Here is an 18097-nt window from a genome sequence, read left to right as displayed (position 1 = left end):
CTGAGGGGCTTGTGACACTCTGGGGTTGCCGGGGCGACCCATCTGGCTGGGCCATCTGCACGTGATGAAACGAGAGCTGCAGCAAAGGCCCTTTCTCTTGGTCGCCTTGCCGTAAAACCGATTTCACGCCAAGGTTTCCACCAAACGATTCTTCCCCCCAACACTCATCACCCCCGACCCACAGTGCAAGACCCCCCCCCCTCCACAACAGTACCGGATTCAGGCTCAGTAGGTGACCATCCAGAGCGGGGCAGGACAAACATGACACACGTTGCGACAGAGACCTGTGGTTTTGTGTTTTACTGTAACGCAGCAAAAGTTCAGACCATGTTCCCAAAAACCCAGCACCCGACAGTCCAAAGGGTTATTCGTTACTGCAGATCGAGTCATTTATGACAATATGTGTCAACAACATATTGCATATTGAGTCACTGGACGAGTCAGACCACAGAACGCCCACATTGCTCATTAACCAGTTTATGGTTCATCGTGGTCACCAGCAGAGAGATGCCACCAAGAACAGGTCGCGTTGGTGGGACTCGGAGGAAAACTCACGCGGAATCCAAAGCTCTTGAAGTTAGCTTGCGTTTTGTTGTTCTGTGCTCTTAACAGCTTGAGAAGTCAGGTCACAGGAGCTCCTGATCAAAGAAGCTCACGGTTCAGTCTGGAAACACAGGATTAAATCTCCACTCTTTGATACTCTGCATCAATATTTAAGCTCCAGCAACTGGTTGACACTGACCGTATTTCCCAGAGCAGAAAGCAGAGGAGATGCGATGGGGGGGGGGGTGCAGTGGCAGCTTGGTGAACCCCACAGTTTTCCGTTGCCTGTCTGATCTTCCTCAGCCCGTTCGATGATGCCGGGGGCCAATGTGTTCGTTTGCTAGTTAGAAGAGGGCCTTCAACCGGGGGCAGTGAGATCCGAACAGTATGGTGCATGTTCCCTCTTCCGATGCACCTCACTCACCTCTGGGGGGGGGCTGATCAAAAATCCCCCCAGGACTGACACACTCACTCAGCCACAAGCTTTGCATGCTTTCACACATCTTTGGCACATCTGCATACACATCTGAGCCGCAAGGTATGTGAGACAAATCTATTATAAAAATTATTTGTACTATTGTTACAAGAAGCTTGAAACTTGGAACAAATGGGTTACTGATGTTTCTGTTAATAATCCACTATCAATAATTTATACAATGTTTTTACATGAGTTGCATCCAAATGCTTAAGCTAGAAGCGACCACTGCTCCTCACTTCTGGGACCAGGGTTTGTGTCTCCTCTGTGACTCCACATGTGTGCAGTTTGCATGTTCTTCCCATCGTAGGATTTCCTCCAGTGTCCCCCGCATTCCAAAAATATGCTGAGATTAATTGGTAATGCTTTACTTCAGTTACCACTGAAGTACAAATAATGAAGAAAAAATAGTCACTGCTAAAGATTCAATAGTGATGAACAAACATGAGATCGGTATTTCACTTGTGTTATTAATTACTTGTTCCTTCAATAGTTTTTTTTACTATTTTTTTCTGTGGTTTACTAAGATTTACAGAATTAACAAAAAAGTAACTGCTTGGGATAAAAGTTGTCACAATTAATTAACAATGAACAAAGCTGAGATCAGTATTTTACATGTTATTAATTACTTGTTCCTTCCGTGGTTCCTTCAGTAGTTCACAAAAGTTAATTAACAGATCTTGTAATAGTATAATGTAATAAGTAATAGTATAATGCTATGTTACTGGTGTCCCCTCAAGTAAAGTGTTACCAGTTAATTGGACTTGCTAAATTGCCCATAGGTCTGCATGTGTGTGTGACTGGTGTGTGAGGTGCCAGCACCACCCGTGATACAGAACAGCACCGCCCGTGATACAGGACAGCACCGCCCGTGATACAGAACAGCACCGCCCGTGATACAGAACAGCATCACCCGTGATACAGGACAGCACCACCCGTGATACAGAACAGCACCGCCCGTGATACAGGACAGCACCGCCCGTGATACAGGACAGCACCGCCCGTGATACAGGACAGCACCGCCCGTGATACAGAACAGCACCGCCCGTGATACAGAACAGGACAAGTGGTTACAGAAAATAGAAGGATGCATGGATGGGCATTGGCCAGTGTATGACTAATATGAATTAGGACACTGACTGGGACCGGAAGGTCACTAGTTCTAATCTTGTGCTTGGTTGAGTGACCGAACAGGGCCCTAACCATAATCCTAACCCTATCCCAAGACCTAACCCTAACCCTAAACCTAACCCCAACCCCAAACCTAAACCTAAACCTAACCCCTAGTCGCTCCAGGGACTGGATGACCAGGCTTTTCTCAATAGTAAGTCACCTTGAATAAAAGCATGGAAATATCACTCCAATCACAATGAGTTATAATTTATATAATCCATCCCATTTGTTACACAAATAACGATGCAGTATATCTCAGATTGAAAAGTAAGATTCGAAACTCAAAGTGTTTATTGCTGTTCAACCAGGGCTACGGTCCTTGGATTTGGTCCAGCTGAGAATACGGACGGGAGCCAGTAAGAGGGGTGGGACAAGACACAAGGCATCCACAACTCAGGCGCTGTCTGTAACATGGCTGTAAAGTCATTCCTTGCCACTGTCACCTCAGGCTTGCTTGGTGGGGTTCTGGCCGGTTAAATGTAAAGTGCTTTGTGACAATGACTGTTGTTAAAAGTGCTATATTAAAAAAAACTGAATTGAATTGAATTGTGTGACTTTGGGGACAGCTGGGTTAGTTTGATTCATATGGCTGCAGTCGAAGACGTTACATGATATTTATTTATACAGGCTATAAAGTCATTTTTCTATAAGTTTGTGCGTGTAATTGCTGGTGAGAGACAGTAGAATGCATCATATTGTATGATATGGGTAACGCAGCGGCGTATTGCAGTGAAGCTTAGCGGTGCAAAGCATCACTGCCAGTCCTGCAAGTCAGAGCAGCTCGCAGCTCGATGGGAGGAACAGCTCTTCAGCAGCAAACCAATAAACAGACACCTGACTAGTGCAACGGAGAAGATAAAAACCAACAACACAGCCTACAGCCTACAGTTACAATTCCCCACAACCACGGCAAACTCCAGCCAGCTTTACGTCAGCCGACGTATGCACAGACACACAGGTGATATTTGAAGAAAGTGTAAATATGAAATAATTAGTCATCAAAACAAAAGCTTTACTGCTGTGCTAAATTATAGAAAGTCGATCTATTGATGTTGCCTAACTAATTGAATGGTGAGGGACTCAAAACCAGATGTTGCATTTCAAAGCGTCGGGGAGCACGAAGACGGGGTTATGATTTATGCCGAAACGTGGGGCTTCAAAGAGCAGACTGTGGCTTCTAAACAAATTGAACAAGTCAATCGTTATTCACCCAGGACTGCGAGCAGATCAGAGAAGCGATTCTGCCGCTTGTAATATCCCTCAATGAAAATGCGGCCCCGTTGGGTGTAGCGGGCAGATCGAGGGCGAGAGGAAGACTGGGGGGAGCTTGTTATATGGTGATCGAGGTACCTGAGCTAGCAGAAAACAAGGGCAAATGAGTTAAGTCCCGCAAAAACTTAAGAATCTTAAAAGAGAAAGGTGAGGCGATCAGTAAAAGCAGGCGCTTAATAGGGACCTTCAGCTAAACACTAAGAATATCGGATCTGCTTGCCATATCACAAGCTAATATTTTTGCTTTTGCTTGGATTTTTGGGGTAAAAAACAATATGTGATAAGCATAGGCCTCATGCAACATAGTTTATCGTAAATAGTTTGCATTTCATGTCGTTGGAGACACGACAAACTTGCTTACTGGAGTTGTGCGGAAAAAACTTCGGATCCCTCAACCATCGTGCCACTCAGTTCATTAAAAGATGAAGAGACGCCGAACATATACACGTTTCCTTTAAAATAAAACATTTTAAGAAGCTGTCACACTATGTGGACCACCGACAGAAGTTGCTCCCCTTCTGTTTTGCTTTTCGTTCATTTGATATACAACCTAAATTGGGACTCCAGAAAAGAAATGCTAAATCTTTAATTAACGTTACGGCATCTGCAGTCCCGCTTCCGCGGATCCACGTGCTTTTCTTTTAACCTATTCCAGCGCATTTGCACACCAAGGTGAAGCTTGATGTTTGGCACTCTTACAGAAAAGAAGGGGGGAAATCAAAAATGGAAATGAACCCCCACTTGCGTCCTCAGATCAAAGACACAGAATTATTTAACTTTTTTCCGCCCCTTGATCATCAAATGAAAAAGTAGGAGAAAGAGAAAACGAGACATTTGTAGATTGTTGCATTGAGTTCTTTTGGTTGGCTCACAAGAAAGTTTTTTTTCTAACTAGCTGTATTAATATTTGTGTCCTGCTCTGCCTCTGAAGCATAGCACCGTACGCTGGCGTTATTAGATATGAGCGACCTGGGCAGCCCAGGGCGCTATCTTACCGAGGGCGATGTGGGCAGCCGCCCAGAGGGCTATCTTACCGGGGGCGGCATGAGGCGCCCGAGAAAAAAATGGTGACATTTGCACGATTGCGCCAATATGCACGTCAAGTTAATGACATCATGTTACCATGTGAGTCAATTACCTTTGTCAGAGTGGGCGGGGAAGGGGGCGGGGCTGGGCTGACCTTAGATCGCCCCACTGGAAGCCCGAGGTAGAGGGAGCGCGGGAATCTATCAAATAGCGCACCTCTAACTTTGAACAGTACTGATGCAATTAGTAAAATCAGTCACGCGACGAAATGCTAACAAATAACCACAATTCGTTCATGATGCTGTAAATCCCAAGTTGTAACAGACATATTGTTGCATTGTTTATCTTTTGTGCAAAATCGTTAAGAATATATAAAGCGAGTCTGTACGCCACCAAGGTGAATTTGCTTAGCTTTGACTCCTGGTTGACAGTGTTATAATGGGTCATGCATTGATGCCGAGGGCTAAATTAACGCAAACGAATAAGAATAGGTCTAAGGCATCAGCTGCCCAGCTTAGAAAAAAAAGACTAAAGAATAAGAGGAGAAATGTGCAAAAGGTAAAGGTATGCAGGTATTTGTTGTCTTTATGAGTAGAATATTATGCATGTAATGAAATAGGTTAGTATAACAGTATACTATACAGTATACTAAACATGTTTTAGTATATGTGTTAGCCAGTAGGGTAATAGAGTAATAATTCGATTCTCAGTTTTTAATTTATATACTACAATTTATTTCAATTTGTCTTTGTCACTTCTTTTGATATTTGTGAATCTCATGTTGAATATATTGTTTATGTTTGTATACTTATAATTTATTTATATCGCTCTAAACGTCTTAATAAAAATGGGAGATGGACACAGTTTTGGCTGGTGCAGGGGAGGGGGGTTGGTGGTTGGTAGATGGACACAGTTTTTGTTGGCAATGGGGGGCAGAAGGAGGGGTCGCCCAAGGCGCCATACAAGCCAGAACCAGTAAAAAAAATGGTTATAAGTCTGTTTTTTTTGGTAACGTGAGAATTGGTTCAAGACGGAGGTGCGATAAAAATAAAATAACCCTAAACATTGAATTTTAATTATTAGGACCAATGTAGTTTTTACATACCGTTTAAAGTACCAAAGGAAGGTTTCTGCTAAGTTCTGAGATGCACATATTTGTTAAACTAGTTCATTAAGTTTATTTTCTACTGTGTGCAGAATGTTGGACACCCTCCACACGTAAACAGTGTTGGCATTATCTGATGATATATTGTTATGTGTCACTGTGTTCCCACTGAGACACTTTTTGAAGACAAATTTAGCAAATGCAATGAGAGACGATGCCGCTGAAAGCAAACTACATAAACATATAGGAGCCGGTAGGCCAACTCAGAAAATTACTGTCCTGTCCAAATCTTCCAGTATCATGTCTATAATGTAATTTACACCTTCGCAGTAAAGCGTAAAGGGAATTACTTCTGACATATACGCGGGGAAAGTAATATAAAACATTATAGCATTTTACAACGTTCGCAAAAATCAGGATGATTATCCCTCCGGTCATCATTTGATTGATCGTGAATCCATGTTTATGTTCATAATCAATGTTGGATGGACTGTAACACATTAGAAATCCTGCAAACAGCTGCATTCATGATGCGCACGCGGAGGTCTCCTCTCGAACAGGTCACGCGGGCTTGCGGAGTATCCCGCGTGAACGCACTCGTGCGCGAAAGAGGGAGCGGGGGGAACAGTGGCTCCCCTACCCCAGCAGCCCCATTATGTCAGCCTCGCACCCGAGTGGCAGCCGGGCGACAGCAAGCTTCACAGAGCTGATTACTCCCTAATTAGCGCAGGTCCTCCGTCAGCCAAAGATGCGTCGCCGCCAGCCTCTTCATCGCCACCCGACTCCGCGTGCTAATTCAAACGGGATTTCAAGTCAGTGACAGAAGAATGAACCTACTGTTCATGTCTGGGAATAACACAGGAAGAGAAAACAGGCCCGTGTTCATGTTTGAGGCCAGGCTTAGCGAGAGGTATAGGCTACTAAATAAAAACAGTGCATTAAATGTAACACCTTTTGCACTTTATACTTTTATATACTGTATATATTTGCAATCATTTTAACCTTATTTTAACCTTTCTTCTGATTAAAACCTAATCAATTACAGAATATTATTTTGAATGCCATTTTGTGACGATTATTAACATTTTTTGATTAATTTTTGAAAGTTAACATGTAGCTTTTTTTAAAATTTAACCAGTCAGTCATGTTCCTGGGGTCCGGCCAGCCCTGATAGCGAGAGGTGCTGCTGATTGCCTTGGGACAGCCGTAAGTACGTGACAGACAAGCTTGAACCGTGGCTCTCTTGGGGACAGGAGATGGGAAGTACAATAGGCCCAATGGGACAGCAGAGAGACATGTGTTACTGTGGGATGTTTCACCTGTTATCTAATAACCATCCCATAATGCACCTTGGCAATATTTACTGTTCCTCTTTGGTCTCAGTTTGCAGTTTGGTCCCTTGTTCTCCCAGCAGGCAGCAGTGTGGTGCAGAGCTGTGAAAGGTGTCCACCAGGGTTGTGGTATTTTGGTCTTAGTTCAAAGTTTTTCACATATAAGAACTTCTGCCTCCCAAAGACACCCACTTTATTTAATTAAATTTTTCTTAATTAAATTTGTATTTATTTATTTATTATTATTTTTTTTTGTTTGTTTTTTTTGGGGGGGGGGGCACATTCCCTCCTCTAAATGCCACAGGATTCATGCTGTGATTTAGTATGATTTCAGTTGGACTAACATGTTTACTTGTACTTTAAACGTTCGGTTTTAGACAAAGATCACAATGATTTGACTTTCTTAGTGTGCATGTAAATACACTGAGTCAATAATTCGATTTTCTTCTATCCTGGCTACACTGGCTCTACAGACTTATAGCTCTTTACGTTGGCACAGGAGCCGGTGAAATAGGGACAACAGGATGTGGACTGTAAGAAAAATAAGCCTGAATTAAAGCATGATGAATGTTAATGAGGGGGCGGGGCTAACATTTCACCCCTCTGTGAATACAGACACATCTATTTGCATGAAGTGTACAGGTTTGTCTGTTCTGAATATGTCTATGCGAGTGGTTCCATTTAACATAAAACACATTTCAAAGTGTTTTATTTCAGTATTTAGTGAAAATAAACTTTGCTTTTATGACTTATCTCCTTGAAAACATTTATTCGTCATTAATTAAAGTACACCAGAGTAAAGTCAAAGTCTTTTTTTACCCTGTTACAGTCTTCTACAGATTAAGCACATGAAACTACTGCAGCAAAACTCTGTTTGACATAATGGACCATGCAGGCCCAGAATTATCACAGTCAGGACTGTGAACCCTGCTGGTCCGGAGCCTGTTGAAGTTCTGGAGATCTTGTATCAGTTAACTTTTGTGTGGCTGTCTGACTGCAATGTCATGGGAAGGCTTACATGTAAGTGTAAGAGTGTACTCACACTGGGTGACCTGTACTCACACTGGGTGATCTGTACTCACACTGGGTGACCTGTACTCACACTGGGTGACCTGTACTCACACTGGGTGACCTGTACTCACACTGGGTGATCTGTACTCACATTGGGTGACCTGTACTCACACTGGGTGACCTGTACTCACACTGGGAGATCTGTACCGGGCTTGAGCACGTTTCACCTCCAAAGCCCAGTTCGTCTGACTAGTGAGCTCGCTAACTGTGCCCGGGCACGTAACACAGACATGACGTCAGTGATGTGACTGGTACACACATGCTCACATGGACACTGTGAGTGTTTCTCAATATGCGTACTTGACCACAATTGTGTTCTCGTGTACCCGTTTTACATCATCTTCCATGGCCGAAGACCTGTTCCAATCCTCAAGAACAGAAGTACAGAGGGCAGTAAAAATCCCTGGATGTCGTTCTTGTCCCACCCCAAATATCAGGAGAAACACCCAGGTCATATATTGGGGTTTTGACAATTCAAAAAAAAACTTGCCTTCCAAGAATGAACTTGGGGTGCAATGAATCATGGGATCGGTTTCATTCAGAGAGGATGCAACTGCTGCTAGAACGACATACAGGGATTTTTACTGCCCTCTGTGTGTCTGTTCTTGAGTCTTTGGCAATGGAAGATGACAGGAGAACACAGGCATGATCAAATACGCATATTGAGCGATACCCATGGACTCAACACTTATAGGGTAGCGACAAGTTGTACAGATCAGAAGTGAGTTCTGTCAGCTAAACACAAGTTCGATTATAAAGTAAGGAGCATGCACTGATGTAAAGTGAACCTCAAATCAATCCTTGAGTTTTAAACTACAGCCGCCTTCTTTGTGGGTGGTACAGCCGCTACTTCAGTTACAATGTAGTTAGTCGCTACAAAAAATGTTGTCGCACTTAATGACGGTGTTACCGTGGATGACCAATCAGTATCACTGTCTGATATTACCGGAACCGGCTTACTATTCCACTTGTTTGTATTTCAACCGCAGCTGTAATGGAAACCCGTAATATGCCATGCATGGCGAGATGGAAGAAGTGTGTCCACTAGGTAGCTTATTAGGTGTGGTTTAGGAGTGCAACAGGTCACCAAAATCACGGTTTGGTTCATATCACGGTATTTGAGTCAGGGATTGGATCAGCGAAAACAGGAGCCTAATATAACTTTTTCTTCTATGTATTACTTAAAGAACTTAAAGCAAATTCGAAGCAAGGAACTTTTAACATGCCCTGTTCACGTGAACACAGAACACACCATTGTTTTGTCTGAATCTCTTCACTGGAACTCCGCATTGTACGGAAGTGCTTATATCTGACATCCATTATGATCTTTGCCTGTCTTATGTTGAGATCTAGTGAGTGGTACACATCAGGCTACTTATCAATCTGTAATTATGTCCTCTCAATTATGGATCAAAAGTCAGAATTCTTTAACAGCTCGCCGTTATCTCATTGCAATGTTCCCATTATAAGAAAATTTACTAAAAGCTATGATTTAGCTGTGCTCTTTTTCTCAAGTGATGAACATTAGTATGATTATTGTATAGTGCTAACAGACATACTGCTGTTTCTGATTGCGACAGTCCGTGATCATAGTCAAATCGAAAGCATTGATCCATAACGATGATGTATAGCCAACTAAGCTGTTAAACATGTTGCGATATTACAAGTGAAAATGAGTTGTGATCTCGCGATTAACTTTAATTTAATAGGCAGCCGGGCCAGTCGTCAACTCGCCCCAAGATGCAGGTAGAAGCATCCAACGTTAGATGTTGTCAGTGATCCTCCAGTGAGCTCTGGGGCACGGGAGCAGAATGATCAGCACAGACCAGCTTTGCTGGCTTATTATTACTCTTTAAAGTGTTTCTCCATTTGTTCTATTTGCAGCAGTTATACATGAGCATCGCAGACGGAGCCCCACCCACCAGGACAGTCCCGCCAATGAGATTTTATCACAAATACGTTGATGGAAGAAATGCTTACCTTGCTAGATCCCCTGTCTCTCCCGAATGAGCCTATACACTGAGATTTGGGAATATGGGGTTTAAAAGGGTTTGCAGTTATTGGGACATTTTAAAAGCTTCCCTCAGTTACTTTGATGTACTCTACATATACAGCTCTGGGAAAAATTAAGACACCACTATATCCATCCATCCATTTTCCAAACCACTTATCCTACTGGGTCGCGGGGGGGTCCGGAGCCTATCCCGGAAGCAATGGGCACGAGGCCGGGACACCACTATATATTTTTTTAAAATCTGGTTTAATCCTGGTTCTGGTGGCAGAAGGCTACATTGCGAGGCAGGCTGCTTCCAGGCTCGAAGTTTTTAAGATCGCAATACACAAGAACGAGGTGAAGCAGAAGATACAGAGAATGACTAAAAACCAGGCAGCTAAAGGGAGGGAGCGACTCTCTAATGCTAGAGATGACCGCTAACTTATCCGACAGTTTCTCATGAATCATAGGATTCAGGTGACCTTCAAAAGGAATGGGACACATTAAGTGCAGGTGTGAAGTGCACTGCTAGGGCAGCTCATAACAAGATCCTAGAAGCAGGACAGGAGACCCATAAAGCAAGGAAGAAGCCCTTTGTCAATGAGAAGCAAGGAAGAGCCTGGCTGGATTTTGCAAAAAAATGTGTATTTAACACAAGTGCAAATCCATAAATTGTGAAATGAGTAATTTTTTTTTTTTGCTGTGGTCTCTTACTTTTTTCCAGAGCTGTATATGCATGAGGAACAGAAACATTCTTTTTTCCCATATGCGTATGCTAATGCTGCCCTTTCCCTCGCTGAGGGACAGCCCAGCCACCTCTGACATCACTCCTACTTCCTCTCCAATCGCAGCACTGTGAACGGCCTCGTTCCCAGAGCAAAGCTGCTACCTTGACCTGGGAAAATGGGTGTAAATTAATTTTACACACAAAGAAAAAAAGACATCAGAAGCATAATCACCACATAGATGAATCGCTAGTCTGATATCATGTGTGCATATTAATAATTTTCTTAGTGTGTGTTTCATAGAGATCTCTTGGTAACATTTCCTCTGAGACGCCCTTTTTAAAGCTCACAGCGTGATCTGCTAATTGGGAAAAAGGAAAGTACAGGAAACACAGAAAATAGCCCGTGTCAGTAAACCAGCTCACATACCCATGGTCCCAGACAGGGATCTGTCGGTGCTTTGGGGCGTGGTCTGCCTGTGCCATTAGGACGCCCTGGTCGGCACATCCCCACACAGGCACTATAGTCTTTAGGACGCCCTGGTCGGCACATCCCCACACAGGCACTATAGTCTTTAGGACGCCCTGGTCGGCACATCCCCACACAGGCACTATAGTCTTTAGGACGCCCTGGTCGGCACAGCCCCACACAGGCACTATAGTCTTTAGGACGCCCTGGTCGGCACAGCCCTACACAGGCACTACAGTCTTTAGGACGCCCTGGTCGGCACATCCCCACACAGGCACTATAGTCTTTAGGACGCCCTGGTCGGCACATCCCCACACAGGCACTATAGTCTTTAGGGCGCCCTGGTCGGCACAGCCCCACACAGGCACTATAGTCTTTAGGACGCCCTGGTCGGCACAGCCCCACACAGGCACTACAGTCTTTAGGACGCCCTGGTCGGCACATCCCCACACAGGCACTATAGTCTTTAGGACGCCCTGGTCGGCACATCCCCACACAGGCACTATAGTCTTTAGGACGCCCTGGTCGGCACATCCCCACACAGGCACTATAGTCTTTAGGACGCCCTGGTCGGCACATCCCCACACAGGCACTATAGTCTTTAGGACGCCCTGGTCGGCACATCCCCACACAGGCACTACAGTCTTTAGGACGCCCTGGTCGGCACATCCCCACACAGGCACTATAGTCTTTAGGACGCCCTGGTCGGCACATCCCCACACAGGCACTATAGTCTTTAGGACGCCCTGGTCGGCACATCCCCACACAGGCACTATAGTCTTTAGGACGCCCTGGTCAGCACATCCCCACATAGGCACTACAGTCTTTAGGACGCCCTGGCCGGCACATCCCCACACAGGCACTACAGTCTTTAGGACGCCCTGGTCGGCATATCCCCACACAAGCACTATAGTCTTTAGGACGCCCTGGTCGGCACATCCCCACACAGGCACTACAGTCTTTAGGACGCCCTGGCCGGCACATCCCCACACAGGCACTATAGTCTTTAGGACGCCCTGGTCAGCACATCCCCACATAGGCACTACAGTCTTTAGGACGCCCTGGCCGGCACATCCCCACACAGGCACTACAGTCTTTAGGACGCCCTGGTCGGCATATCCCCACACAAGCACTATAGTCTTTAGGACGCCCTGGCCGGCACATCCCCACACAGGCACTATAGTCTTTAGGACGCCCTGGTCAGCACAGCCCCACACAGGCACTACAGTCTTTAGGACGCCCTGGTCAGCACATCCCCACACAGGCACTACAGTCTTTAGGACGCCCTGGTCGGCACATCCCCACACAGGCACTATAGTCTTTAGGACGCCCTGGTCGGCACATCCCCACACAGGCACTATAGTCTTTAGGACGCCCTGGTCGGCACATCCCAACACAGGCACTATAGTCTTTAGGGCGCCCTGGTCGGCACAGCCCCACACAGGCACTATAGTCTTTAGGACGCCCTGGTCGGCACAGCCCCACACAGGCACTATAGTCTTTAGGACGCCCTGGTCGGCACAGCCCTACACAGGCACTACAGTCTTTAGGACGCCCTGGTCGGCACATCCCCACACAGGCACTATAGTCTTTAGGACGCCCTGGTCGGCACATCCCCACACAGGCACTATAGTCTTTAGGACGCCCTGGTCGGCACATCCCCACACAGGCACTATAGTCTTTAGGACGCCCTGGCCGGCACATCCCCACACAGGCACTATAGTCTTTAGGACGCCCTGGTCGGCACAGCCCCACACAGGCACTACAGTCTTTAGGACGCCCTGGTCGGCACATCCCCACACAGGCACTACAGTCTTTAGGACGCCCTGGTCGGCACATCCCCACACAGGCACTACAGTCTTTAGGACGCCCTGGTCGGCACATCCCCACACAGGCACTATAGTCTTTAGGACGCCCTGGTCGGCACATCCCCACACAGGCACTATAGTCTTTAGGACGCCCTGGTCGGCACATCCCCACACAGGCACTATAGTCTTTAGGGCGCCCTGGTCGGCACAGCCCCACACAGGCACTATAGTCTTTAGGACGCCCTGGTCGGCACAGCCCCACACAGGCACTATAGTCTTTAGGACGCCCTGGTCGGCACAGCCCTACACAGGCACTACAGTCTTTAGGACGCCCTGGTCGGCACATCCCCACACAGGCACTATAGTCTTTAGGACGCCCTGGTCGGCACATCCCCACACAGGCACTATAGTCTTTAGGGCGCCCTGGTCGGCACAGCCCCACACAGGCACTATAGTCTTTAGGACGCCCTGGTCGGCACAGCCCCACACAGGCACTATAGTCTTTAGGACGCCCTGGTCGGCACATCCCCACACAGGCACTACAGTCTTTAGGACGCCCTGGTCGGCACATCCCCACACAGGCACTACAGTCTTTAGGACGCCCTGGTCGGCACATCCCCACACAGGCACTACAGTCTTTAGGACGCCCTGGTCGGCACATCCCCACACAGGCACTATAGTCTTTAGGACGCCCTGGTCGGCACATCCCCACACAGGCACTATAGTCTTTAGGACGCCCTGGTCGGCACATCCCCACACAGGCACTATAGTCTTTAGGACGCCCTGGTCGGCACATCCCCACACAGGCACTATAGTCTTTAGGACGCCCTGGTCGGCACATCCCCACACAGGCACTATAGTCTTTAGGACGCCCTGGTCGGCACATCCCCACACAGGCACTATAGTCTTTAGGACGCCCTGGTCGGCACATCCCCACACAGGCACTATAGTCTTTAGGACGCCCTGGTCGGCACATCCCCACACAGGCACTATAGTCTTTAGGACGCCCTGGTCGGCACATCCCCACACAGGCACTATAGTCTTTAGGACGCCCTGGCCGGCACATCCCCACACAGGCACTATAGTCTTTAGGACGCCCTGGTCGGCACAGCCCCACACAGGCACTACAGTCTTTAGGACGCCCTGGTCGGCACATCCCCACACAGGCACTACAGTCTTTAGGACGCCCTGGTCGGCACATCCCCACACAGGCACTACAGTCTTTAGGACGCCCTGGTCGGCACATCCCCACACAGGCACTACAGTCTTTAGGACGCCCTGGTCGGCACATCCCCACACAGGCACTATAGTCTTTAGGACGCCCTGGTCGGCACATCCCCACACAGGCACTATAGTCTTTAGGACGCCCTGGTCGGCACATCCCCACACAGGCACTATAGTCTTTAGGGCGCCCTGGTCGGCACAGCCCCACACAGGCACTATAGTCTTTAGGACGCCCTGGTCGGCACAGCCCCACACAGGCACTATAGTCTTTAGGACGCCCTGGTCGGCACAGCCCTACACAGGCACTACAGTCTTTAGGACGCCCTGGTCGGCACATCCCCACACAGGCACTATAGTCTTTAGGACGCCCTGGTCGGCACATCCCCACACAGGCACTATAGTCTTTAGGGCGCCCTGGTCGGCACAGCCCCACACAGGCACTATAGTCTTTAGGACGCCCTGGTCGGCACAGCCCCACACAGGCACTATAGTCTTTAGGACGCCCTGGTCGGCACATCCCCACACAGGCACTACAGTCTTTAGGACGCCCTGGTCGGCACATCCCCACACAGGCACTACAGTCTTTAGGACGCCCTGGTCGGCACATCCCCACACAGGCACTACAGTCTTTAGGACGCCCTGGTCGGCACATCCCCACACAGGCACTATAGTCTTTAGGACGCCCTGGTCGGCACATCCCCACACAGGCACTATAGTCTTTAGGACGCCCTGGTCGGCACATCCCCACACAGGCACTATAGTCTTTAGGACGCCCTGGTCGGCACATCCCCACACAGGCACTATAGTCTTTAGGACGCCCTGGTCGGCACATCCCCACACAGGCACTATAGTCTTTAGGACGCCCTGGTCGGCACATCCCCACACAGGCACTATAGTCTTTAGGACGCCCTGGTCGGCACATCCCCACACAGGCACTATAGTCTTTAGGACGCCCTGGTCGGCACATCCCCACACAGGCACTATAGTCTTTAGGACGCCCTGGTCGGCACATCCCCACACAGGCACTATAGTCTTTAGGACGCCCTGGCCGGCACATCCCCACACAGGCACTATAGTCTTTAGGACGCCCTGGTCGGCACAGCCCCACACAGGCACTACAGTCTTTAGGACGCCCTGGTCGGCACATCCCCACACAGGCACTACAGTCTTTAGGACGCCCTGGTCGGCACATCCCCACACAGGCACTACAGTCTTTAGGACGCCCTGGTCGGCACATCCCCACACAGGCACTATAGTCTTTAGGACGCCCTGGTCGGCACATCCCCACACAGGCACTATAGTCTTTAGGACGCCCTGGTCGGCACATCCCCACACAGGCACTATAGTCTTTAGGACGCCCTGGTCGGCACATCCCCACACAGGCACTATAGTCTTTAGGACGCCCTGGTCAGCACATCCCCACATAGGCACTACAGTCTTTAGGACGCCCTGGCCGGCACATCCCCACACAGGCACTACAGTCTTTAGGACGCCCTGGTCGGCATATCCCCACACAAGCACTATAGTCTTTAGGACGCCCTGGTCGGCACATCCCCACACAGGCACTACAGTCTTTAGGACGCCCTGGCCGGCACATCCCCACACAGGCACTATAGTCTTTAGGACGCCCTGGTCAGCACATCCCCACATAGGCACTACAGTCTTTAGGACGCCCTGGCCGGCACATCCCCACACAGGCACTACAGTCTTTAGGACGCCCTGGTCGGCATATCCCCACACAAGCACTATAGTCTTTAGGACGCCCTGGCCGGCACATCCCCACACAGGCACTATAGTCTTTAGGACGCCCTGGTCAGCACAGCCCCACACAGGCACTACAGTCTTTAGGACGCCCTGGTCAGCACATCCCCACACAGGCACTACAGTCTTTAGGACGCCCTGGTCGGCACATCCCCACACAGGCACTATAGTCTTTAGGACGCCCTGGTCGGCACATCCCCACACAGGCACTATAGTCTTTAGGACGCCCTGGTCGGCACATCCCAACACAGGCACTATAGTCTTTAGGGCGCCCTGGTCGGCACAGCCCCACACAGGCACTATAGTCTTTAGGACGCCCTGGTCGGCACAGCCCCACACAGGCACTATAGTCTTTAGGACGCCCTGGTCGGCACAGCCCTACACAGGCACTACAGTCTTTAGGACGCCCTGGTCGGCACATCCCCACACAGGCACTATAGTCTTTAGGACGCCCTGGTCGGCACATCCCCACACAGGCACTATAGTCTTTAGGACGCCCTGGTCGGCACATCCCCACACAGGCACTATAGTCTTTAGGACGCCCTGGCCGGCACATCCCCACACAGGCACTATAGTCTTTAGGACGCCCTGGTCGGCACAGCCCCACACAGGCACTACAGTCTTTAGGACGCCCTGGTCGGCACATCCCCACACAGGCACTACAGTCTTTAGGACGCCCTGGTCGGCACATCCCCACACAGGCACTACAGTCTTTAGGACGCCCTGGTCGGCACATCCCCACACAGGCACTATAGTCTTTAGGACGCCCTGGTCGGCACATCCCCACACAGGCACTATAGTCTTTAGGACGCCCTGGTCGGCACATCCCCACACAGGCACTATAGTCTTTAGGGCGCCCTGGTCGGCACAGCCCCACACAGGCACTATAGTCTTTAGGACGCCCTGGTCGGCACAGCCCCACACAGGCACTATAGTCTTTAGGACGCCCTGGTCGGCACAGCCCTACACAGGCACTACAGTCTTTAGGACGCCCTGGTCGGCACATCCCCACACAGGCACTATAGTCTTTAGGACGCCCTGGTCGGCACATCCCCACACAGGCACTATAGTCTTTAGGGCGCCCTGGTCGGCACAGCCCCACACAGGCACTATAGTCTTTAGGACGCCCTGGTCGGCACAGCCCCACACAGGCACTATAGTCTTTAGGACGCCCTGGTCGGCACATCCCCACACAGGCACTACAGTCTTTAGGACGCCCTGGTCGGCACATCCCCACACAGGCACTACAGTCTTTAGGACGCCCTGGTCGGCACATCCCCACACAGGCACTACAGTCTTTAGGACGCCCTGGTCGGCACATCCCCACACAGGCACTATAGTCTTTAGGACGCCCTGGTCGGCACATCCCCACACAGGCACTATAGTCTTTAGGACGCCCTGGTCGGCACATCCCCACACAGGCACTATAGTCTTTAGGACGCCCTGGTCGGCACATCCCCACACAGGCACTATAGTCTTTAGGACGCCCTGGTCGGCACATCCCCACACAGGCACTATAGTCTTTAGGACGCCCTGGTCGGCACATCCCCACACAGGCACTATAGTCTTTAGGACGCCCTGGTCGGCACATCCCCACACAGGCACTATAGTCTTTAGGACGCCCTGGTCGGCACATCCCCACACAGGCACTATAGTCTTTAGGACGCCCTGGTCGGCACATCCCCACACAGGCACTATAGTCTTTAGGACGCCCTGGCCGGCACATCCCCACACAGGCACTATAGTCTTTAGGACGCCCTGGTCGGCACAGCCCCACACAGGCACTACAGTCTTTAGGACGCCCTGGTCGGCACATCCCCACACAGGCACTACAGTCTTTAGGACGCCCTGGTCGGCACATCCCCACACAGGCACTACAGTCTTTAGGACGCCCTGGTCGGCACATCCCCACACAGGCACTACAGTCTTTAGGACGCCCTGGTCGGCACATCCCCACACAGGCACTATAGTCTTTAGGACGCCCTGGTCGGCACATCCCCACACAGGCACTATAGTCTTTAGGACGCCCTGGTCGGCACATCCCCACACAGGCACTATAGTCTTTAGGGCGCCCTGGTCGGCACAGCCCCACACAGGCACTATAGTCTTTAGGACGCCCTGG

This window comes from Brienomyrus brachyistius, unplaced genomic scaffold, assembly GCF_023856365.1.
Source record: "Brienomyrus brachyistius isolate T26 unplaced genomic scaffold, BBRACH_0.4 scaffold50, whole genome shotgun sequence".
Classification (NCBI taxonomy): domain Eukaryota; kingdom Metazoa; phylum Chordata; class Actinopteri; order Osteoglossiformes; family Mormyridae; genus Brienomyrus; species Brienomyrus brachyistius.
This window is presented reverse-complemented; position numbering follows the sequence as displayed.